The 9893-nt window shown below is 52.9% G+C and overlaps 1 protein-coding gene across 10 annotated transcripts in view; it reads right to left on the minus strand.

The window, feature by feature from the left end:
* Nucleotides 1–9878, minus strand: part of ZNF605 (zinc finger protein 605) — a 39353-nt gene extending 29475 nt beyond the window's left edge. For 2 of the 10 annotated variants that reach the window (XM_073021283.1, XM_073021277.1), the window contains exon 1: nt 486–5393. The gene's annotated coding sequence lies outside the window, so the exon portion shown is untranslated. Of the gene's footprint in view, nt 1–485; nt 5394–9307; nt 9416–9790 lie in introns of those variants that run through there. The other 8 variants (XM_073021281.1, XM_073021279.1, XM_073021282.1 and 5 more) reach the window with 8 other exon arrangements.
* Nucleotides 9879–9893: the final 15 nt, after the last annotated feature.

Here is a 9893-nt window from a genome sequence, read left to right on the forward strand (position 1 = left end):
CTGTAAACTTGGGGACAAGAGGAACCGAAAATCTACCTTACATAACAATCCTGCCAAGCAACATTTATCCAGCAATCACCGTCTACACCTCGGGGTGAGGCCACGTGGCCCAGGAATGGTTGCCGAGCAGCGCCGAAGCTCCCAGGGCTGAAGCAGGTGACTCCCGAGCACACGGCAAGGGCCCCACAGGCAAGGGGCTAATCAACTAGCCAGGAAGATACTGAGTGGCACAAGGCCAGCGGCACCTTTCCAGAAAGTGAGGTAAACTGAGCGAGAAGACCTACAGCAAGGGCCCTTTTCTCATCTTTGTCTGTCTTCACTGTCCCACAGAAAGAGAGTAAGCAATGACGGAAGTGTCCACTCCCCTGCCTCAAATGAGGGAGGAAAGTTAGGACTGGATATTAGCAAATGGCCGGGTTTTTCCCCAGGGCAACTGAGAAAAGAGTAGAGGCAGACGCCACCCCTCTGTGCAGTCTCCCACTTACCCCAGAGGCAGGCTGAGAATTAGACAAGGGCAGTTCCCAGGTGACCTCACGCTCAGGAACCCCACGGTGCACAGCCAGCAGCATCCACACCTGCAGGGCACAGGAGGCGGGGACCAGTGTAGCTCGCGCCTGGCACCTGTGGAAGCAGACATCAGCGTAGCTCGCGCCTGGCACCTGCGGAAGCAGACATCAGCGTAGCTCGCGCCTGGCACCTGCGGAAGCAGACATCAGCGTAGCTCGCGCCTGGCACCTGCGGAAGCAGACATCAGCGTAGCTCGCGCCTGGCACCTGCGGAAGCAGACATCAGCGTAGCTCGCGCCTGGCACCTGCGGAAGCAGACATCAGCGTAGCTCGCGCCTGGCACCTGCGGAAGCAGACATCAGCGTAGCTCGCGCCTGGCACCTGCGGAAGCAGACATCAGCGTAGCTCGCGCCTGGCACCTGCAGGGAGCAGACATCAGCGTAGCTCGCGCCTGGCACCTGCGGAAGCAGACATCAGCGTAGCTCGCGCCTGGCACCTGCGGAAGCAGACATCAGCGTAGCTCGCGCCTGGCACCTGCAGGGAGCAGGAGGCAGAGACCAATGTAGCTCGCGCCTGTATCTGTTGGTGGAAAGGCATATGGGGTGCTTGTATTAACTGGCCATAAAAATATGGGACAATAAGTTGTGGAAAGCCACAAGAGGCCTCTGAGGAGGAATGCCTTCTTATTGCCATTATGTTCCCATGTTCTGAGCGAGACTTGCTCTCTTATCCATGAACACTGTGTTCAAGGAGAAAGACACTCCTCTGAAGCACTGGAATGTGGCCAGACATGCAGGTTCCTAGTTAAGCCCGCTCCCACTAGCTACTCTCCGATAAGTTAAAAATACGCTGTTTGAGCACAAAGGAGATTCATTTAAACCGCCACTGCTATAGATTACACGTAGGACGCATTGCCTCCCTTTCACCGTTTCGCCCTGAACGTCTGCTCGTAGATCTAAGTGTACTCAATAAATAGAGTGGAGACCAGAACTCTGGGCCTTTTGCAGCCTCCATTTTGCAATTGGCCCCCTGGCCCCCACTCTTTATACACTCTTAACCCGTCTCTTCTCATTCCTTAGTCGCCACCGGACTTTGGGTACCCTACGGGTGATGTTGAGGCTGGTCCCCAACAGTATCTGCAGGGAGCAAGAGGCGGAGACCAGTGTAGCTCGCGCGGGCGCTGGCTCCCGAGTTCTTTACGTCTCACTCTCTGTCATTAAGAGAATCAAGGTAAGACTCAGGCCAGGGAGGCGAGACAGGTCCCAGTGTCAGCAGGGACAGTTAACAACCATAGTCACTCTGGAAAGACTGGCGAGACTGTGGATTCTGACCCCAGCTGTGGTTAACAGCAGAGCAAGGACACTGAGGCAGGAGGAATTCCTAGAAAAGGCGGGAAAGGAGAGGCATGGCACGGGGCTTCGCCCATTCCCAGGAAGTAGAGAGAAAGGGCAGAGGTTCTGGGGGACTCTTTCTAGTCCGCAGTGTGAAGGGCTTGTGGCTAGAGGCAGATTTCTTGAGAACAAACATCCTGGAAGAGCCCAGAGATCGGCATCCGAGACGTAGCTCCTCCTAAGACACCCAGGAGCTCCTTCAGGCTCGTGGCACAGAGGTCAGGGGTTCCACCGTCTAGGAGGCCCAGAGAGGAGCCCTGACTATAAAGAGACCCCATAGTTACCGGCACCCAAACCTAAGGTCCCTGAAATCAAGGTCCCCCCGCCCTCCTGGAAGCTTCGAATTAGTTCGAACCCTTTTTGAGTGAATGCAGAGGGACCTCCTCCAGCTGCTTCTCCCGCAAGGGGAATGTCTTGTCCTGAGTCCAAAAGCAGCCACCTGGCCTCCCGCTTCAGAATCCTGAGTACTTAATCCCTCTGCTCTCACATTCACACCAAACCTCTCACCCCCCACACGGATACACAAGTACACGCACATACAGACATGCGAACACACTCACAGACGCACAGATGCACACATACAGACACGCACACACAGACATGCACACAGACATGTGCACACACACGCACATACAGATGCATACGTACAGACAGGCACACACAGACATGCACACTAAGACATGCGCACACACAGATGCACAGATGCACACGTAGAGGCACACACAGACATGCACATACAGATGCACAGGTGCACACATACAGATGCACACACAGACGTGCACACACTCACAGATGCACAGATGCACACAGACACGCACACACAGACGCACACGTACACAGACATGTGCACACACAGACGCACATACAGATGCACACGTAGAGGCACACACAGACATGCACACTAAGACATATGCACACACAGACGCACATACAGATGCACACGTACCGACAGGCACACACAGACATGCACACTAAGACATATGCACACACAGATGCACACGTAGAGGCACACACAGACATGCACATACAGATGCACAGGTGCACACATACAGACGTGCACACACTCACAGACGCACACACTCACAGACGCACACATACAGACACGCACACACAGATGCACACGTACACAGACATGTGCACACACAGATGCACAGATGCACATGTACACACACACAGAGACATGCACACAGGTGCACACACAAATGCACACGTACACACAGGCATGCACACATACTCAGGCACACTGATACACATGTACATCACACACTCAAGACACACACTGATACAGTTACAGACACGTACAAAGACATGCACACACTGATACACATGTACATCACACACAGACGTACACACAAACACAATGATACGTACCTCACACACACAGACATGTACACACAGACACACTGATATGTATATCACACAAACAGACATACACTGATACACATGTACATCATGCATACTCTCAGATATGTATACATAGACACACTGACAGGTACATCACACATACACTCACAGATGCGCACACACAGTGATACACACGTATACACAGACACGTACAGTCATGCACACATACACTCAGACACAATGATACACACGTACATCACACAGACATGTACATACAGATCCAATGATACGTACATCACACATACACTCAGATGCACACACACAGATACACATGTACAGACACGCAGACATGTGCACTCAGACACGCTGATACATACATCACACAAATATACACAGACACAATGATACACACGTACATCACGCATACACTCAGAGGCACACACACAGATACACGTACACACAGACGCGCGCACACACACACTCAGATGCAGTGATACACATGTACATCACACACAGACATGTACACACAGACACGATACACACGTACATCACACACTCAGATGCACACACACACGTACACACAGACATGCACACTTAGACACACTGATACATAAATCACAGACATGTACACACAGACACAATGATACATACATCACGCATACACTCACACAGATACACACGTACACAGACACACTCAGATGCACTGATACACACATACATCAGACCCACAGATATGTACACACAGACACACTGATACGTACATCATACACACACTCAAGACGTAGACACGTATATCACATACACACACACTGATACACACGTACATCACACACAAACGTACATACACACTGATATGTACATCACACACACAGACACATAAACATACCGATACACATGTACATCACACAGACACAGACACTCATACACACATACATCACAAACATGTACACACACACTGACACGTACATCACAGACACACAGACACGAAGGCACACACTGATACGTACATCACACACTCACAGACACGTACGCACATACAGATACGTACGTCACAGACATGTACACACAGACACTGATACACACGTACATCACACATACACAGACATGTACACAGATACACTGACGCACATGTACATCACACATACACACAGATACACATGTACACACACAGACATGTACACACAGACATGCACACACACAGATACATACATCACACACACACAGATACACATGCATATCACACATGCATATATGTACACACACCGATATGTACATCACACTCACACACAGACATGTATACACACAGATACGTACCTCACACATATACACACTCAGACATGCACACAGACACATACATATATCATATACACAGACATGTACACACACTGATGTACACATACATCACAGATGCACTCAGACATGTACACACACTGACACACTGATGCACACATACATCATACAGACGTACACACACACACTCAGACATATCACAGACACATACAGATACACACACTGATGCACACGTGCATCCCACATAACCCAGACATGCACAAACTCACTGACATACACGTACATCACACATGCACACACACTGATACGTACATGACACACACGTACAACACACATCACACATACACAGACAAGCACACACACACATTGATACACACATCACACAGGCACGTACACACACACTGATACACACGTACATCACACGTGCACACACTCATAGACACACTCATACACATACATCACACACACTCATACACGTACACCACACATACAAATACACACATACATCACACATACATACTCACACTCAAACATCACACACACATTCATACGTACATCACACAATACACATTCCCACACACAGACCTCACAGTTTCACACACGTACATATACCACATACACACATGTTCACACACACATCACACACACATTCATGCATGCATCACACACACATAGTCTCATTTACCCGCTAGGAAAGCAGCATTTGCTGAATCCTTTTTTTTTTTTTTTTTTTTTTGAGATGGAGTCTCGCTCTGCCGCCCATGCTGGAGTGCAGTGGCCGGATCTCGGCTCACTGCTCCACCTCCCGGGTTCACGCCATTCTCCTGCCTCAGCCTCCCGAGTAGCTGGGACTACAGGCGCCCGCCACCTCGCCCGGCTAGTTTTTTGTATTTTTTAGTAGAGACGGGGTTTCACCATGTTAGCCAGGATGGTCTCGATCTCCTGACCTCATGATCCGCCCGTCTCGGCCTCCCAAAGTGCTGGGATTACAGGCTTGAGCCACCGCGCCAGGCCCGCTGAATTCTTACTACACACCAAGCACTGCGCTGCACCCACGGGAAAGACCACTCAACAAGATGTACGGCGTCTTTGCCCTCCAGGGAAACAGCCAAGTAAATAAATGATTTCTGACTGTGAGCGCTCAGAAGAAATTTTAACTGTGGGCCGGACGCCGTGGCTCACGCCTATAATCCCAGCACTTTGGGAGGCTGAGGCGGTAGGCGGATCACTTGAAGTCAGGAGTTCGAGACCAGCCTGGCCAACATGGCGAAATCCCATCTTTACTAAAAATACAAAAAATTAGCTGGGCATGGTGGCGGACGCCTGTAATCCCAACTACTCAGGGGGCTGAGGCAGAAGAATCACTGGAACCCGGGAGATGGAGGTTGCAGTGAGCTGAGATCACGCCACCGCACTCCAACATAGGCGAAGTAGCGAGACTCTGTCTCAAAAAAAAAAAAAAAAAAGGGAAATTTTAACTGTGACCTAGTGATGGACGGACAGAAGACATTCCTCCCAGACGTCGGAGAGGCTTGTGGGAGGAGGTGGCTTTTAGCTGAGCCTGAAGCAGGAGGAGCCTACCACCGAAGGCTGGGCCGACCATACCACTCCAGGCACCTCAGATGCAAAGGTCTTGGGTGGAGGAGCCAGAGGTCATCAGGAGGGATGGAAGAGGCCCAGGAGGTACAACCAGCAAGGGGAAAATTCTACAAGGAGAAGACCTGAAAGCCAACGGGGTCACTGAGAACTTTTAAAAAGGAAATCACGTAAAAAGAGTGGTCACTGATCAACGGTCACATGCTACAAGGAGAGGGCCAAAGGGCAAAAAGACTTGTCACACATGAGAGGCTTCACAACCATACGCACTCGGATCTGCTTCCAGACCCACCAACACGGCCCTCCCAGGCCCCTGGATTACCAAGTCCCAGAGAGGGCCTCAATCACACACACACACCCCAGACACGAACCACTGAACTCCACAGCTACAAGCCCATGCCAACCTCCAGCGTCCCAAGTCCCCCAGTCACTCACAGTGACCACCTGAGAATTCTCCAGTTCCACATCCCAAGACGTCCCCAGATCACTGAATCCAACAGGCCTGCTTCACAGACCTCCAGACCACACAACCACGGAACCCCATAAACTCCACTCCCACTCACCCATGTGCCCCCATCACTCCCACAGAACCACAACGGCTGACTTCACAGGCCACCCAGTCTCTCTCCCCGAGAGGCTGCTCCTCCAGGGCCTTCAGTGACACATGCTATGGGTTCCCCAGTGATTAACAAAGCCCCCAGGTGGTAACTCTAGTGGCCCCACAACAGCCTCCAGAGACACCTGACCACTGACTCCACAGACTGGCATGGTGTTGGCTCCCAGACAACTAATCACAGATATCCAAAGGCCACTAACTTAATATTATTATTATTTTTTAAGATGCAGTCTCGCTCTGTCACCAGGCTGGAGTGCAGTGGCGCAATGTCGGTTCACTGCAACCTCCACCTCCCGGGTTCAAGCAACTCTCCTGCCTCAGCCTCCTGAGTAGCTGGGACTACAGGTGCCCACCACCACTCCCAGCTAATTTTTGTATTTTTAGTAGAGACGGGGTTTCACCATGTTGGCCAGGATGGTCTGGATCTCTTGACCTCGTGATCTGCCTGCCTCAGCCTCCCAAAGTGTTGGGATTACAGGCGTGAGCCATCTCGCCCGGCCAAGGCCACTAACTTCTAACTCCACATTCACTGCAAATGGCAAAGAAACCATGAGGCTCCCAGGCTTCCCTCTCACTGACACCCACAGGGTCCCCAATTTCTCGCCCTCACCCACCCACACATCACAGACACTTGCATGGATGCTTGGCATTCATCCCAAACATCAAACTCCCAAGCCCTCCGATCATTCCTCCTCACAGACCTCACTGCTCACCCCATCAGTCCTTCAGTCATCTCTGGTACCCAGTCACTGATACAAACAAGCTCCTTCTCACCTGGTTCCAACACCCTCAAATAACAAAGCCAATGCACAGGGCACGAGCCAACAAAACCATCCCCCATTCAACGATGCACACTGGACCTTTTATTCCTAATTCTCCACAGGCCCCCAGACACTCACCTGGCGTTTACCATTCCTATGTCACACCATAGACCCCATGGGCCAGGCAGAGTCATCCCTACAGGCCCAACTGATGACTGGACCCCAGTGACTCCCACACGGCTTTTAAATACAGATGCCCAGACACCATAATCACCGGCACCCCCAAACCCCCACTTAAAAATCACCACAGACTGAAACCCCAAACACTGAGTCCCAAAGGATCCCCACAGAACTCAGACACTCCTGCAGGTGAGCTGGGGAGGGAGGGGAAGAGAAAGGTGGGGAGGGGAGAAGAGTGGGGAGGGGAAGAGAAAGGTAGGGAGGGGAGGAGAAGGGTAGGAAGGGGAGGAGAAGGGTGTGGGGGGAAGAAGGGTGGGGAGGAGAAGGGGCTTCAGTCACCCCTGTAGGTGAGGTGGGGAGGGGAGGAGAAGGGGCTTCTGTATTCACTCACTTTATCAGGTGCCCAGGTCACGCCCTCATAGAGCCCCTCCCCAATAACTGACATCCTCAGACTTGCGCCACAGACGACCTAAATTGGACCCATCACTCAATGCCAAGGGATCCCTAATCCCTTATCCCTCAGGCCCCCAAGCATTTGCCCCATGACACCCCATTCTCTAATCCACTCCATGCTGGAGCATTCACTGACACTCCCATAGCCCTTCCCAAACACCACCTGGAAAGGGATTGTGGGGCTGTGCACAAATGCCGACCCCGCAGGCCGCTCCAATGACGCCAAGTACGACCCCGTTGTCCACGCACTCACAACCTGCAACGGGTCCACCATTAACTTACATCCAGACTCCCTTGTCACAAACACACAGCGCCCCCATTCCTAGTGCTTCAATCATAAGATCCCCAAACACAAGCACAGAAACCAACCCCAGCCACTCGCCAGCATAGGCCACCCCATACTCGCCTCTGCTATTGGAGACGCGTTGAAACAGCAACCACCGTTATTCAGCTGTCAAATAAAACATGCAACCGGACACAGCAAAGACGGCTCCAAAAGGTTATTGGAAGTGGGGAAAAAAGACGCGGAAGAGGGTTGGGAAGGGGAAGGGGAAGGGGAAGGGGCTTCTGGGAAGAACCCTGAAGCCACAAGACTCATGTGCATCTCTGCAAAGCAAAAAGGGATTTTCTTTCCTAGAGAGATGTGAACAAGGGTAGCAAAGACCAGGCCTGCCAAGCGAGGTGGAAGTTCGCGCGACCAGACAGCAAAGCAGAGGAAGCCTGACCCTGAGCCAGCCTGTTCTCTGCCGAGGCTGCGTGTTGGCTCAGGACGGGGATGGGCCAAAGCTCAAGAAAATGGGGAAAGGAAAGAAGCTTAGCCACAGTTTGGTTAAGGAACATTTTGCTCCGACCGCTCAGTGTTCAGCCAGTCACTGATGAGGCAAGCGACAGCAACGTGGCGGGTCTGTGTGAACAAGGGGCATCCTGGAGGCTGACCTAAATCCTATAGGGAAGGGGGCCTCTTTGCAGTGAGTCATCTCCTGGAACCCAAAAGGGTGGGAAATCCCTCAGCCTTCACTGTTTCCAGGAGCACAAGGCTCTGGCGAAATTCAACACTGTCACAGCCGGCAGGCTTCCGTGAATGGAAGCCACACAAGCGAGCCCCTAACCCCTCCCAAGCAGACCCCCGCAGAAGCCTCATCATTCACCCCGCTGGCCTCCAATGCTCACCACAAGGCACATCCAAATCATTGATCAGCACAGTCCTAATCGCTGCAGACAAATCCTCCACACGGCCTCCCAGGGGCCCCTCTCCCCTAGGGCCAAGAGCAGCCTCGCGTCCCCTTGCCCCGGCCGCGCTGCACCCCAAGTCTACAGCGACCTCCATAGGCCGCCAGTGAATCGCCCAGCTGACCCCAGATCTCCCCCGACACCCACATTCAGCGCCCCGCCGCCGCCCGCCCTACAGCCCCTACCCCGCCCGCTGCCTCCCACCCCCGCGCGCCCCCAGGGCCCCCGCCCGAGGCCCGCCGTCCGCGCATGCGCCCAGGCCGCCCCGCAGGCCTTTCTGGCCCCGGCCGGCAGCCAGCTCTGGCGCGCTGGGGTCAGCGCTAGCCGGTCCGCAGCGGGGTCACCGCGACCCCCGGCGCAGACACAGAGGCCGCCTCCAGCCCCGCCGCCTAGTCGTCCCGCCCCCGCTGCACACTCCCTTACCCCTCGGACCTCGCAGTGCCGAGGTGGACACGGCCCCACCGCGGAAGTGAACGCGCAGAGAACTACATTTACCAGAGTCCCGCTCGTGCTGGAACTACACTTC

Source organism: Chlorocebus sabaeus, chromosome 11 (genome assembly GCF_047675955.1).
Source record: "Chlorocebus sabaeus isolate Y175 chromosome 11, mChlSab1.0.hap1, whole genome shotgun sequence".
Lineage (NCBI taxonomy): Eukaryota > Metazoa > Chordata > Mammalia > Primates > Cercopithecidae > Chlorocebus > Chlorocebus sabaeus.